This window comes from Pseudophryne corroboree, chromosome 6 (assembly GCF_028390025.1).
Source record: "Pseudophryne corroboree isolate aPseCor3 chromosome 6, aPseCor3.hap2, whole genome shotgun sequence".
NCBI classification, from domain to species: domain Eukaryota; kingdom Metazoa; phylum Chordata; class Amphibia; order Anura; family Myobatrachidae; genus Pseudophryne; species Pseudophryne corroboree.
In genome coordinates, this window is record NC_086449.1 from 591,290,917 (window position 1) to 591,307,683 (window position 16,767).

Sequence of the window (16,767 nt, forward strand, 5' to 3'; positions counted from 1 at the left end):
TTTGACTCAGGAATATCTTTTAACTCCTTACCAAACAGAAACTTCCAGCCAAAGGCACATTTTCCAGAACCTTCTTTGATACTGAATCAGCTTTTCATGTATGTAAGCAACACTGCTCTGCGAGCAACTATTGTTAATGCTGATGCCCTAGAACATTAGTGTCCATATGAGCTATATGGGATTCTTGTTCCCTTGCAGACACTGAAAAACCTGTCTTCCAGTACCTCAGCCCAGTGTACCTACAGCACCTGGTATTCCAAGGTGGCCTCCCATCCAAGAACTAGCCAGGCCCAACACTGCTTAGCTTCCAAGATCTAGTGAGATTGGGCCCATCCAGTGTGGTGTGCTGTAGATTGTAAGGTGAAGTCATGGCTGGCCTTATGACTGCCCCAGACAGAGACATTATGGTTTTCAGAAAACCATCCCTCTTTTGACATTGACGCAAAGGCCATATATATTTTCGCACTATCAAATGATATGCGTATCTCTATAGGAGGCATTTTCCCTTTTTAAACAGTCCTCAGCTGGAAAAGGATATTTGGAATCTCATTTACTGGGAACCTATATTCTTTATTGGGTATAGCCCAAACCTTTTCCCTGATTTTCATCAGCTGCTGGGGTACCCCATGAGGAGGCCCTACTTTTTTGGGATGTTTAAACATAGGTACCTTATTTTTAACACAGGCTCTGCTGAATCCTCTAAGGACAAAAAAGCCTTTACTGCTCCCATTTACTCAGCTATATTTACCTGTTCTTTGTATGCCAAAGAAGAGTATATAGAGGTTTAATTGTATGATGAATCATTCTTTGTAGCCTGTGCAGTTGAAGATTTATTTACACTCGGTTTCTCAGCTTGTTTTATTAGAGAAGCTGTTGGGGATACCGTAGGTAGAGAGCTGCCTGTATGGGTTAATAATGAACCCTATTCCTGGTATCGAAGCTGTAGGAATTAACCTTTCAGCTATACTGGACAAGGTCTGTGCAAACATCGCCCAAAGGGGATTTATCTATTATGCTGACTAGCAAACCATTTTACACCTGAACCATCCTGTACCAGATCAGAGAGGATAATACAGTTATTGCAAGACAACATGATATGAGTGTTGATGTTACTTTAAGTGTACTCTCGTCAACTTTGCCGCTCTTAGACATGATAAATAATCAGCACTTTCACAGTATACTACACAATTTGTGACTGTAACCACTTTATTGTTCTAAAGTGATATCAATCTGACCCCTACCCATGCACCAGCATTGAGGATCAGAAGACCAACTGACAAACATATATTAAAGTCAGCAATCACACTAGCAGTCAGTCACATGCTATATATTAGTCATATGAGCACATAATCAACTACAAACACATTTTAAAGTATGTAGGAGGACATATTACTGAATTCTGTTTTATACAGATCTTAATGTATTCAGATGCATTGCGAAGAAAACCACAGTAATGTACACAGACTCATATGCAATAGGCACTTAAACTTAACTATTGATACTGACAAAAGTAGATAGAAATTTAGTGCTGTATAACCCGTACTCGGTAGAGTGGGATACAGGGAGACTCGCCTCACTTCCAAGATCGATCAATACATTAGCGAACGCTGAGTGGATCCAGATGCTACTAGTATACACCGCCGCTCCGGGAACTTTAAGTGAACACAGATGCACTATCCACACAGATGCACCGGCCATACAGAAGCCTGTATTGCGACCGGGTCTCCTCGTGGTAGCGCTTAGTGAACACCGACGCAGCGGTCTATGCTGCGACCGAGACCCTTCGTGGTAGCGTCTGAGACGGAAGTGAGGCAACAGTTCATGGCAGGAGACTCGTGGAAACTGGTCATGAACTGGGGGAGGGCGACCAGGAGAGCGTCTAACTCCCCACCGCTGACATCAACCCTAGGGATCGCAGCCTCATACTATTCCTGGTGCCTTATGATCCCTATGGCCTAGCGCTGGAGCACCCATGGTGGCAGCGCATCAGCTACTGTTTGGTAGTCTCCTTCCAAGACAGTGCGGCTTTGTCCGTATTCCCCGACTACAGGGAACCAATGCCTTACCTTCTCCCCGTGCTCCGGCCACAGCCTGGTCACGTCTGCTGTACCTGCTAGTATATCCGACACAGATGCCCGCCAAGACAGCACTGTACACATGGGTAAGCATTGTTGCGACCCGTCGGAGAGTTGTTGGAGCGACTCTTTCCAATATGCGTATAAGACGCTGTTAAGATCGCTCAAAAACATAGTAAGACTATAAAAATAAAATAAGAAAGCTTAAGGCTGCCCTTAGAACAGCAGCCGTCTGACCATGGTCCGGCTCCTGCTGCACCAAACAAAAAACTGATTTGCCTGAGCCAGTGGGTGGGGATATATGGACGGGCCCGTTGAATCCTGGGGGGCCTGGAAGCTTGTGATCGTTTGGTGCCAATACGCTGTCGCTCCATCATATCCCATTGTTATACTGTGGATAACCTGTGGACCCTGCCGGAGAAATGTATATAACACATGTAACTGTGACAGGGGTGGCCCCTCTCAGCTCTGAACACCATAGCAGATGCACTCCCTGCACCTATGGTAGCTACGCCCTTGCCTACAGAACATCGGCCTCTATGTCTCATGTGCTCACCAATACTCAGTTGCCCTCTTCTGTGTGATAATATAAGTTTATATAAAGATTGCAGCATAGTAAAAGTAAGTATAAGTAAGAAACATAAAATGGTATGAAAATTAATGTAAAAATCTTAATCGTAAGGCGTCGCAAACCTGGTTCAAGGCAGGTGGCAGACGAGGATTACTGGTAACCTTCAAAGAATGAAACTGTCATCAGGCAAGAATAGTCCACACCATGGAGACTTCAAATAATACAGAGCACAAACTACTAAGCAAGACACAAGTGTATGGTGCTGACAGTGTTATAAACATTATATCCCATTCAGACAGTCAATCAGTCTAGGACTCACAACACTGTCCGGAAATAGGGTATATAATAAAAAGGCTCATTACTCTCCATATCAAGTAGGAGATTTATCAAACCTTCTAAAGAGGACAGATGGAAAAGTTGCCCATAGGAACCAATCAGCTATTAGCTCTCATTTTATAGAATACACTTGATAAATTACAGCTAAAGCTGATTGGTAAGTATGGACAACTTCTCACTTGTCCTCTATAGAGAGTATTGTAAATCCTCCTCCTAGTCTGTAAGGACGTTTCTTATCATAATTTGTGGTTGGAGAATGGAGACCTTTTTCCCCAAATATCACTGTTGCTGGATTCTTTACACCTAGTGTACTTACTGCTACATAAGATAGCTGTTCATTGAATCGGGTTCAAATTGATAGGTTGACAGTGGCTAGGTAGACAGCTAAAATGTTGAAACCATGGGGGGAATTCAAATGTTATCGCACCCCCGATCTCCTGTCTAAAGTGACGATATTCAAATGCCCCCACTTGGTTGTAGATCATAGGGTCCACCACACTTAGGCCGACAGTGTCTAGGTCGACCACTATTGGTAGACAGTAACTATGTTGACACCTGAAATAGGTCGACACAAGCATTAGGTCGACATGAACAAGGATGACATGACAAAAGGTCGACATGAGTTTTTTAAAAACATTTTGGTGCCGTTTTCTCCATAGAGTGATGGGGAACCCCAATTAGTGCACCGTGTCCCCTCGTATGGCTCGTTTGGCTTGGTTACCATTCCCAGTTGTAGTCCACATGGATCGTAAAGTATGAAAAAGTTAAAAAAGAAAAAATTGTGAAAAACTCATGTCGACCAAGAACATGTGGACCTAGTAACCAAGTCGACCTAGAAACTATGTTGACCAATAGTGGTCAAGCTAATGCATGTCGACCTAACTGTGGTCAACCTAGAGACCGGATATCTCCAATGTATCGTGCAGATTGCGCCCATTACACTCAGGTTTAGGCACGCAAAGCACCTTAACCCAACTAAAGTAATAGGCGCGTGCATGAAAAGACCCGTTAGAGCGCCCCTGGGGATAGTGAGCTGAAATATAACTTGTCGTGCCCAACGGCAGCAACATTAGAATAGCTCATCATCACTAGTGAAGCTGGAGCCCAGAAAAGGAGATAGCCGCCCACCGGAGCCATCGCAAACTCATTTGCAACTGCGTACACATACGCAACTATACACATTAACAAGGAACATCAACGGTTATGCGATCGCGGCACATGCGCAGTCTGCCGATAATCGCTCCATTGCGTGAACATCGGCATTGCGTACAAACTTGAATAAGGCCCTAAGTGCAGTGATGGATCTGGTCTAGGCATGAAACCTGTCTGACAGGTAGAGATTTGGCAGGAGTACAGGAAACTTGCCTCTTCTATATCCATTCTGCAGTGGTGTGTGGAAGAGGCTGGCTCTCTGCCAGCTGTCTCATTATGGAAAGATGGATACACCGCACAGACCTTCTGGTGATAGGCAAAACTCAGCTGCGGACATACAAGCTAGCGCCAGGTGTTGGGTTAAACACCATGTTTGCTTAAAGTCGCTGACTGGCAGGCTCAGCAGTGTACATTTCACTAACTCCAAACACCTTTATCTGTGCAAATGTCTTTCCCCTATTCTGCTCTCTACTCTCTCTACTGTCTACTGATATCAGGTTCTTTTAAACAGTTTGCGCTGTTTCTCTTTGCTGCAGTAAAGTTGCCAATTAGGCCATTTTGTCTATGAACAAGAGACTGGGTTTCTATCTGTGAAGACTGTAAGTGCTGGAAAATTGGTTTGGCAGTAAAAGACTCTGAAAAGTACATTAAAAGCAAAATAGTAGAATTGTGCTTGAATACACAAAATTACTATCATTTAAACAATGATACCTTGAACGAAAGCATTAAAAGGTGGAAAGATTTCAAATGTTCCTCTGCAGTTTTTTATATAATGTTGTCTGATTGCACCACCGTGATTGTTTTATACTGCAATCAATAGCTGGTTGACGCTGTTACTAACACAAAAAAATCTGCTTTTCCCAGATATGAACAGCATTAAGTAAACCTCAGCTGCAGTACAATGGGAATACTCAGTCATGCATTCCAATCTGCACACTTTGTGAAGCTTTACTAAAATGTAATACATATCTAATAGCAGAAAGACAAAGGATAATTGCTAGAACTACTAAACTAATAGCTTTTACGAAGGTCACAGGTATAATGCATGACCAACCGAGTAACCGTTTATGCAAGATAGTGGTATTGACAAATGAAACCAACCGTGGAATGATTTAAAGGGCTACAAAGAACAGAGGTGCAGACAGGCTATATACCTGCTCATTCTGGATAGTCTCAAGTCACCTATGCAGAACATAGCTCTTGTTTTCATTGAGAATTCAAAGTTTATTGATTTACTAAACCCTCTAGAGAACTGGAGATCTCACTACTTCAATCACTCTCAGATGCACATTGAAATATATTGAGATAAATACGCTCAGAAAAACCAGGGAAAATCTTCAAAATTGATTTACATTGACTATATTATCATAAACACTATACATGTAATCCCCACACTTTTAAGGCGTTATTTAAAATAGATGTAGCACAAGTTACCACTTACTACGTACTGAAGTAGATAATAGCTTTAAGATATCAGTATTTCCCACTTACTATACGTGTACACATACAGTATGTTGTAATTGCCATTTCTATCCTATGCTGCATTAACTCTTCTAAAAACTAAACAAAAAGAAAATAATGAGAAAAAATATCAGTGATGTACTGAATTCTAAACTGGCATGGTTAGATCATATGCGGCCGCGCCGCCCCACTGTGTCCCCCAGTTTTTGACAAGGAGAGCCGTAATATTTAAATCTTTTTTTTACAAGTTTAAAAAATATTTGAAATTATTTTTTTTAAACAGTTGTGTGAACGGTTTTGAAGGAAAAAATTGTCAGTCAAGTGGATAAGTCAGCCATTTTTCAAAAGATTCGGATTTGACCAACACTAAGCTAAATAAGGCAAAGCTCTTTCCTGACCATGGACAGATCCAAAAGGTTCACACCCTGGACGCTGCCTGCTGGCAGTGTATGTGAAAGCATCAGGACCAAGGGCGTAGCTACCAAAGGTGCAGACAGTGCAGTTGTTATGGGGCCCAGAGCTGAGAGGGGCCCACCTTCCCTGTCAAAGTTACAGGTGTTATATACATTTTTCACCACTGGGTGGTACGTAGGGGTCCTTTCAAACTTTTTCCTTGAGACCTGCAATATATCTAGGTATGCCCCTGGACCTGCTCATTGTAGTGTGGTATAAAATGAACTGTAGGGCATTTTAATGTTATATAATATGAACCAGGGCACTGTAATGAGGCAAAATATGAACAGGGAGCACTATATATCATAATGTGAATTGGGGGTACTGTGCAGAATAATATGTACTGGAAGCTCTGAAATGTGATATAAGGTGAACTACTACGATTTATAAAAGAAACTAAGACACTACTATGGGGCATAACATTAAATAAGGCTCTACTGTGGTTCAGAAAATGAACTAGGGCACTATAATAAAATTAACAACTGCTGCAGAGAAGTGTCTCTCTAGAAGCATTGGGACGGAGGCCCCTTCAAAATGTTGCTATGGGGCCCACAAAGTTCTGGCTACGCCCCTGATCAGGACACTCATTTGCCTGCATGACAGTGGCAATTGCTCCTTGCACCTTCAACTCACTTCCAGGGTGATTCTACTGAATTCTTACTGGGTTCTAAATAGTGATGTGCACCGGACATTTTTCGGGTTTTGTGTTTTGGTTTTGGATTCGGTTCCGCGGCCGTGTTTTGGATTCGAACGCGTTTTGGCAAAACCTCCCTGAAAATTTGTTGTCTGATTCGGGTGTGTTTTGGATTTGGGTGTTTTTTTACAAAAAACCCTCAAAAACAGCTTAAATCATAGAATTTGGGGGTCATTTTGATCCCATAGTATTATTAACCTCAATAACCATAATTTCCACTCATTTCCAGTCTATTCTGAACACCTCACACCTCACAATATTATTTTTAGTCCTAAAATTTGCACCGAGGTCGCTGGATGACTAAGCTAAGCGACCCAAGTGGCCGACACAAACACCTGGCCCATCTAGGAGTGGCACTGCAGTGTCAGACAGGATGGCACTTCAAAAAATAGTCCCCAAACAGCACATGATGCAAAGAAAAAAAGAAGTGCACCAAGGTCGCTGTGTGACTAAGCTAAGCGACCCAAGTGGCCGACACAAACACCTGGCCCATCTAGGAGTGGCACTGCAGTGTCAGACAGGATGGCAGATTTAAAAAATAGTCCCCAAACAGCACATGATGCAAAGAAAAAAAGAGGTACAATGAGGTAGCTGTGTGACTAAGCTAAGCGACCCAAGTGGCCGACACAAACACCTGGCCCATCTAGGAGTGGCACTGCAGTGTCAGACAGGATGGCACTTCAAAAAATAGTCCCCAAACAGCACATGATGCAAAGATAAATTAAAGAAAAAAAGAGGTGCAAGATGGAATTGTCCTTGGGCCCTCCCACCCACCCTTATGTTGTATAAACAGGACATGCACACTTTAACAAACCCATCATTTCAGCGACAGGGTCTGCCACACGACTGTTACTGAAATGACTGGTTGGTTTGGGCCCCCCACCAAAAAAGAAGCAATCAATCTCTCCTTGCACAAACTGGCTCTACAGAGGCAAGATGTCCACCTCCTCCTCATTGTCCGATTCCTCACCCCTTTCACTGTGTACATCCCCCTCCTCACAGATTATTAATTCGTCCCCACTGGAATCCACCATCTCAGGTCCCTGTGTACTTTCTGGAGGCAATTGCTGGTGAATGTCTCCACGGAGGAATTGATTATAATTCATTTTGATGAACATCATCTTCTCCACATTTTCTGGAAGTAACCTCGTACGCCGATTGCTGACAAGGTGAGCGGCTGCACTAAACACTCTTTCGGAGTACACACTGGAGGGGGGGGGGCAACTTAGGTAAAATAAAGCCAGTTTGTGCAAGGGCCTCCAAATTGCCTCTTTTTCCTGCCAGTATACGTACGGACTGTCTGACGTGCCTACTTGGATGCGGTCACTCATATAATCCTCCACCATTCTTTCAATGGTGAGAGAATCATATGAAGTGACAGTAGACGACATGTCAGTAATCATTGGCAGGTCCTTCAGTCCGGACCAGATGTCAGCACTCGCTCCAGACTGCCCTGCATCACCGCCAGTGGGTGGTCTCGGAATTCTTAGCCTTTTCCTCGCAGCCCCAGTTGCGGGAGAATGTGAAGGAGGAGCTGTTGACGGATCACGTTCCGCTTGACTTGACAATTTTCTCACCAGCAGGTCTTTGAACCTCTGCAGACTTGTGTCTGCCGGAAAGAGAGATCCAACGTAGGTTTTAAATCTAGGATCGAGCACGGTGGCCAAAATGTAGTGCTCTGATTTCAACAGATTGACCACCCGTGAATCCTGGTTAAGCGAATTAAGGGCTCCATCCACAAGTTCCACATGCCTAGCGGAATCGCTCTGTTTTAGCTCCTTCAATCTCTCCAGCTTCTTCTGCAAAAGCCTGATGAGGGGAATGACCTGACTCAGGCTGGCAGTGTCTGAACTGACTTCACGTGTGGCAAGTTCAAAGGGTTGCAGAACCTTGCACAATGTTGAAATCATTCTCCACTGCGCTTGAGTCAGGTGCATTCCCCCTCCTTTGCCTATATCGTAGGTAGCTGTATAGACTTGAATGGCCTTTTGCTGCTCCTCCATCCTCTGAAGCATATAGAAGGTTGAATTCCACCTCGTTACCACCTCTTGCTTCAGATGATGGCGGGGCAGGTTCAGGAGTGTTTGCTGGTGCTCCAGTCTTCGGCACGCGGTCGCTGAATGCCGAAAGTGGCCCGCAATTCTTCGGGCCACCGACAGCATCTCTTGCACGCCCCTGTCGTTTTTTAAATAGTTCTGCACCACCAAATTCAATGTATGTGCAAAACATGGGACGTGCTGGAATTTGCCCACATGTAATGCACGCACAATATTGGTGGCGTTGTCCGATGTTACAAATCCCCAGGAGAGTCCAATTGGGGTAAGCCATTCTGCGATGATGTTCCTCAGTTTCCGTAAGAGGTTGTCAGCTGTGTGCCTCTTATGGAAAGTGGTGATACAAAGCGTAGCCTGCCTAGGAACGAGTTGGCGTTTGCGAGATGCTGCTACTGGTGCCGCCGCTGCTGTTCTTGCTGCGGGAGGCAATACATCTACCCAGTGGGCTGTCACAGTCATATAGTCCTTAGTCTGCCCTGCTCCATTTGTCCACATGTACGTGGTTAAGTGGACATTGGGTACAACTGCATTTTTTAGGACACTGGTGACTTTTTCTGAGGTCTGTGTACATTCTCGGTATCGTCTGCCTAGAGAAATGGAACCTAGATGGTATTTGGTACCGGGGACACAGTACCTCAAGCAATTCTCTAGTTTCCTGTGAATTAACGGTGGATACCGGAACCACGTTTAACACCACCCAGGCTGCCAAGGCCTGAGTTATCCGCTTTGCAGCAGGATGACTGCTGTGATATTTCATCTTCCTCGCAAAGGACTGTTGGACAGTCAATTGCTTACTGGATGTAGTACAAGTGGTCTTCCGACTTCCCCTCTGGGATGACGATCGACTCCCAGCAGCAACAACAGCAGCGCCAGCAGCAGTAGGTGTTACACTCAAGGATGCATCGGAGGAATCCCAGGCAGGAGAGGACTTGTCAGACTTGCCAGTGACATGGCCTGCAGGACTATTGACTTTCCTGTCTAAGGAGGAAATTGACACTGAGGGAGTTGGTGGTGTGGTTTGCAGGAGCTTGGTTACAAGAGGAAGGGATTTAGTTGGCAGTGGACTGCTTCCGCTGTCACCCAAAGTTTTTGAACTTGTCAATGACTTCTGATGAATGCGCTCCAGGTGACGTATAAGGGAGGATGTTCCTAGGTGGTTAACGTCCTTACCCTGACTTATTACAGCTTGACAAAGGCAACACACGGCTTGACACCAGTTGTCTGCATTTCTGTTGAAATAATTCCACACCGAAGAGGTGATTTTTTTTGTAATTTGACCAGGCATGTCAATGGCCATATTCGTCCCATGGACAACAGGTGTCTCCCCGGGTGCCTGACTTAAACAAACCACCTCACCATCAGAATCCTCCTTGTCAATTTCCTCCTCAGCGCCAGCAACACCCATATCCTTATCCTGGTGTACTTCAACAGTGACATCTTTAATTTGACTATCAGGAACTGGACTGCGGGTGCTCCTTCCAGCACTTGCAGGGGGCGTGCAAATGGTGGAAGGCGCCACCTCTTCCCGTCCAGTGTTGGGAAGGTCAGGCATCACAACCGACACAATTGGACTCTCCTTGGGGATTTGTGATTTAGAAGAACGCACAGTTCTTTGCTGTGCTTTTGCCAGCTTAAGTCTTTTCATTTTTCTAGCGAGAGGATGAGTGCTTCCATCCTCATGTGAATCTGAACCACTAGCCATGAACATAGGCCAGGGTCTCAGCCGTTCCTTGCCACTTCGTGTCGTAAATGGCATATTGGCAAGTTTATGCTTCTCCTCAGACGCTTTTAATTTAGATTTTTGGGTCATTTTACTGAACTTTTGTTTTTTAGATTTTACATGCTCTCTACTATGACATTGGGCATCGGCCTTGGCAGATGACGTTGATGGCATTTCATTGTCTCGGCCATGACTAGTGGCAGCAGCTTCAGCACGAGGTGGAAGTGGATCTTGATCTTTCCCTATTTTACCCTCCACATTTTTGTTCTCCATTTTTTAATGTGTGGAATTCTATGCCAGTAATATATCAATAGTAATGGCCTACTGTACCGTACTGCTATATATTATATACTGGTGGTCAGCAAAATTCTGCACTGTCCTCCTACTATATATACTGCGCAAAACTAAAATGCACCACAGGTATGGATGGATAGTATACTTGACGACACAGAGGTAGGTAGAGCAGTGGACTACTGTACCGTACTGCTATATATTATATTCTGGTGGTCAGCAAAATTCTGCACTGTCCTCCTACTATATATACTGCGCACAACAACTAAAATGCACCACAGGTATGGATGGATAGTATACTTGACGACACAGAGGTAGGTAGAGCAGTGGACTACTGTACCGTACTGCTATATATTATATACTGGTGGTCAGCAAAATTATGCACTGTCCTCCTACTATATATACTGCGCAAAACTTAAATGCACCACAGGTATGGATGGATAGTATACTTGATGACACAAAGGTAGGTAGAGCAGTGGACTACTGTACCGTACTGCTATATATTATATACTGGTGGTCAGCAAAATTATGCACTGTCCTCCTACTATATATACTGCGCAAAACTTAAATGCACCACAGGTATGTATGGATAGTATACTTGACGATGCAGAGGTAGGTAGAGCAGTGGACTACTGTACCGTACTGATATAATACTGGTGGTCACTGGTCAGCAAAATTCTGCACTGTCCTCCTACTATATACTACAATGCAGCACAGATATGGAGCGTTTTTCAGGCAGAGAACGTAGATATTTTCAGCACACTGAGCACAGATATTTGCAAGCACACGGAGCACAGATATTTGCAGCACACTGAGCACAGATATTTGCAGCACACTGAACACAACTGAGAGAACGCTGCACACGTCCTCTCCCTATCATCTCCAATGCACGAGTGAAAATGGCGGCGACGCACGGCTCCTTATATAGAATACGAATCTTGCGAGAATCCGACAGCGGGATGATGACGTTTGGGCGCGCTTGGGTTAACCGAGCAAGGCAGGAAGATTCAAGTCTGCCTCGGAACCGTGTAAAATGGGTGAAGTTCAGGGGGTTCGGATTCCGAGGAACCGATCCCGCTCATCACTAGTTCTAAAAGACACCAAACATTAATAGAGAAGCATGTGTAGTAGCTGGGAGGGTCAGTAGAGGACTGGTAATTTGCTGGGATGGAAATGTCTGTATAACTATAGATGGCAAATTAGAGCTGGCAGTTCACTGAGTATTGATAATGTTGATTATCTTACAGGAATGAAAGCTATACCTTACACACACTGAGAATACACTTTACCATGGAGCTGCTGCGGCCGCTAACCTTAGTACACACGCTACGTGCTTTATACACTGTATCACTGTACGGACTTTGCGTACAAACGCCGCGATGGGGGTACAAAGTACACACAGCGCGCGCACACCCAGAGATACACTTTAACCCTTTACAGTAATGTAATGCAATGATAAAACACTTTAAACCTTAGCAGTAATGTAATGCAATGATAAAACACTTTAAACCTTAGCAGGGCAATGAGGACACGACACCAATTGTGATTTTACCGCTGGGTCCGACACCACAGTGGATTATTGCTGAAAGGGGGTTTACAATACAATTAATACACTACAATATAACAGAGTAAATGGCTACAGTCAATGTACATACATGAGTGGACAAGCTTGCGCAACCCGGCCGGTCCCCGGTCATCTGATAGATAACTTTGTGAGTCTTGTGTCAGGCCAGGCTACAGCAGGCTTTATTTATACAATTCTTCCAAAAGCAATACAATGGATACTGTAATCCCTTTGTCCATTGGACACAGGAATGCACTTTTACAGTACAGGAGAGGTCATAGGTCGGTTTGAAAAGGTAGGCGATGTCTTTCCCAACTGCTCTTTTGGGTGGTCTCCTCTGGATTCATAATATACAGTAAATACAGTTTATATCTATATTCTGCTTCTGCACATAACTATCCGCAGGAACATGCGATCTTCCTCAAACCAACACCGGAATGTTTCCCTTAAAATACCCTACAGCTGGATACCAAACACCACCTTGTAACCTTGTTCTGTCCCCTCCTATCCTGTAAAGGTGAATCCCTTTGTTCTGTTACCATTTAAACTGATGTTAATTTCTGATGTGGTGCAAGGAGACTATGGGGTATATTTACTAAGCTCCCGATTTTGACCGAGATGCCGTTTTTTCTTCAAAGTGTCATCTCGGTTAATCTCGGTAATTTACTAAACACTAATCACGGCAGTGATGAGGGCATTCGTAATTTTTTGCAAGTTCAGGTAAAAAATTACGAATGAATACACCATCGGTCAAAACGCGGCTGTTTAAGTATGAATCTCGGTCATTTACTAAGAAGTGCAAAGCCAAAAAAGAACAAACACTGCCGTGAAAAATTACAACTCGTAAAAAAGTGCTAAAAAAAAACAGACCTTTTTTTTTTATTCGTGATTGGATAGGCATGCACGGATCCATGAGATCCGTGCATGTATATCAGTGGGAAGGGGTGGGAAAGTGCTTATTTTTTCAAAAAAAATTGCGTGGGGTCCCCCCTCCTAAGCATAACCAGCCTCGGGCTCTTTGAGCCGATCCTGGTTGCAGAAATATGGTGAAAAAAATGACAGGGGTTCCCCCATATTTAAGCAACCAGCATCGGGCTCTGCGCCTGGTCCTGGTCCCAAAAATACGGGGGGAAAAAAGAGTAGGGGTCCCCCGTATTTTTAAAACCAGCACCGGGCTCCACTAGCTGGACAGATAATGCCACAGCCGGGGGTCACTTTTATACAGCGCCCTGCGGCCGTGGCATCAAAAATCCAACTAGTCACCCCTGGCCGGGGTACCCTGGGGGAGTGGGAACCCCTTCAATCAAGGGGTCCCCCCCCCCCAGCCACCCAAGGGCCAGGGGTGAAGCCCGAGGCTGTCCCCCCCATCCAATGGGCTGCGGATGGGAGGGCTGATAGCCTTTGTTGTAAAATAAAAGATATTGTTTTTAGTAGCAGTACTACAAGTCCCAGCAAGCCTCCCCCGCATGCTGGTACTTGGAGAACCACAAGTACCAGCATGCGGCGGAAAAACGGGCCCGCTGGTACCTGTAGTACTACCACTAAAAAAATACCCAAAAAAACACAAGACACACACACCGTGAAAGTATAATTTTATTACATACATACACACATACATACATACTTACCTTATGTTCTCACGCAGGTCGGTCCTCTTCTCCAGTAGAATCCAAGGGGTACCTGTTGAAGAAATTCTACTCACGAGATCCAGGGGTCCAGGCTCCTCGGCAAATCCAGGGATAATCCACGTACTTGAATAAAACAAAAAAAACGGTTGCCCGACCACGAACTGAAAGGTGACCCATGTTTGCACATGGGTCACCTTCCCACGAATGCCAGAAACCCACTTTGCCTTCTGGCTAAGTGGGTTTCTTCAGCCAATCAGGGAGTGCCACGTTGTAGCACCCTCCTGATCGGCTGTGTGCTCTTGTCCTCACTGACAGGCAGCACACGGCAGTGTTACAATGTAGCGCCTATGCGCTACATTGTAACCAATGATGGGAACTTTCTGCCCTGCGGTTGACCTAAAGTGACGTCACCGCTGAGCAGAAAGTTCCCATCATTGGTTACAATGTAGCGCATAGGCGCTACATTGTAACACTGCCGCGTGCTGCCTGTCACTCAGTACAGGAGCACACAGCTGATCAGGAGAGTGCTACAACGTGGCACTCCCTGATTGGCTGAAGAAACCCACTTAGCCAGAAGGCAAAGTGGGTTTCTGGCATTCGTGGGAAGGTGACCCATGTGCAAACATGGGTCACCTTTCAGTTCGTGGTCGGGCAACCGTTTTTTTGTTTTATTCAAGTACGTGGATTATCCCTGGATTTGCCGAGGAGCCTGGACCCCTGGATCTCGTGAGTAGAATTTCTTCAACAGGTACCCCTTGGATTCTACTGGAGAAGAGGACCGACCTGCGTGAGAACATAAGGTAAGTATGTATGTATGTGTGTATGTATGTAATAAAATTATACTTTCACGGTGTGTGTGTCTTGTGTTTTTTTGGGTATTTTTTTAGTGGTAGTACTACAGGTACCAGCGGGCCCGTTTTTCCGCCGCATGCTGGTACTTGTGGTTCTCCAAGTACCAGCATGCGGGGGAGGCTTGCTGGGACTTGTAGTACTGCTACTAAAAACAATATCTTTTATTTTACAACAAAGGCTATCAGCCCTCCCATCCGCAGCCCATTGGATGGGGGGGGACAGCCTCGGGCTTCACCCCTGGCCCTTGGGTGGCTGGGGGGGGGGGGACCCCTTGATTGAAGGGGTCCCCACTCCCCCATGGTACCCCGGCCAGGGGTGACTAGTTGGATTTTTGATGCCACGGCCGCAGGGCACTATATAAAAGTGACCCCCGGCTGTGGCATTATCTGTCCAGCTAGTGGAGCCCGGTGCTGGTTTTAAAAATACGGGGGACCCCTACTCTTTTTGTCCCCCGTATTTTTGGGACCAGGACCAGGCGCAGAGCCCGATGCTGGTTGCTTAAATATGGGGGAACCCCTGTCATTTTTTTCCCATATTTCTGCAACCAGGATCGGCTCAAAGAGCCCGAGGCTGGTTATGCTTAGGAGGGGGGACCCCACGCATTTTTTGGGGGGATTTTACATTGTTTAATTAAAAATAAAAAATAAAAAGAACCCCAGCACGGATCACACAGATCCGGCCGAGATTGATTGTAAAAAAAAACGGCAGTGTTTTGCTAATCACTGCCGTAAAATTAGGAAAAAAAAAACGAATGACATCGACATCGGAAGAAAAGAAAAACACGAATACGACAGCTTAGTAAATCCATCGTAATAAATTCAAAAAGTTGCAGTTTTACACTCTCGATGTCATTCGTGATTGAACTTTGACCTATTTTCGGAAATTACGAATGTTAGTAAATATACCCCTATGTGTACATTGTGCACTATTTGGATTAAATATGTAATGTTTTTTGATAGCCTTCCCTGCGTTCACAAACTCTACCGTAAATACTCATACCACGCGCTAATGCGCACGACCGCGGGAGCGACCTTACGCAAATTGCGAATATGTGCACGCACAGCAGAACAAGTACACGCGCGGAGGCCACCTCTGTGTAGTTTGTACGGATGTGTGTACTGCAATATTTTTCGACTTTGACAGTCCACCCTTTGGCAGTCACCAATAACTGCCACTATCTAATCACTAAACAGAAAAATATCTACACAATATCTACAGAAGTTTTGGATGGTCGGGGGAGGGTGGTAGGTAGGAAATGTATGACCTAGTGGGATAGTAAAAAGCATGTATGTATGAATCCATGTCTGAGGGTCATGTATCATCGTGCCATATATGTTCTAAATAAGCTTCGAGGTATTGCGAAGTATACATTAAATCCTTCTCATCCCGTATTAAGGGTCTGTAAATGGGCCAACAAACACTACCGAGCTCTTTTAGGCTTCTTGTTCCAACAAATGGGGTGCACATTTAGTTGATGATACATGGAGGGGGAACATATGTGAGTGCTAGTATATGTGGATATCACCTGTCGACTATGTGTGTCGTTAACTGAAGGTTGTAGAGATGAAGATAAGACACATATCTAAAATACATTCACATAAACATTTACATAAACATTCTTGGGTAGGGCTGATGTCTTTTCCGGATGGGTGTATCTGGGCAGAGGGGGAGACAAAAGAAAAACAGGTGAACGAAACAGGCCATGAAATTCATTTGCAATCCTTATCATATCACTGTCTCTATGGAAGGGTCATGAATTAAATCTGCTGCTATAACAGTACCCTTGCTCCTTAGACTCATCAACTTTGTGCCGTGCTTGCGCCGCGTCAGAATTCGAACACACCTAAATATCAAACCAATAATTATGACGACTCCCAGGATACAAAGGAGAAACTTCCTTACACTCATAATAACAT

The 16,767-nt window shown here is 44.7% G+C and overlaps 1 pseudogene; it reads right to left on the minus strand.

Annotated features, from left to right (window-relative positions):
• Positions 1-236: 236 nt before the first annotated feature.
• Positions 237-354, minus strand: LOC134936979 (5S ribosomal RNA; annotated as a pseudogene).
• Positions 355-16,767: the final 16,413 nt, after the last annotated feature.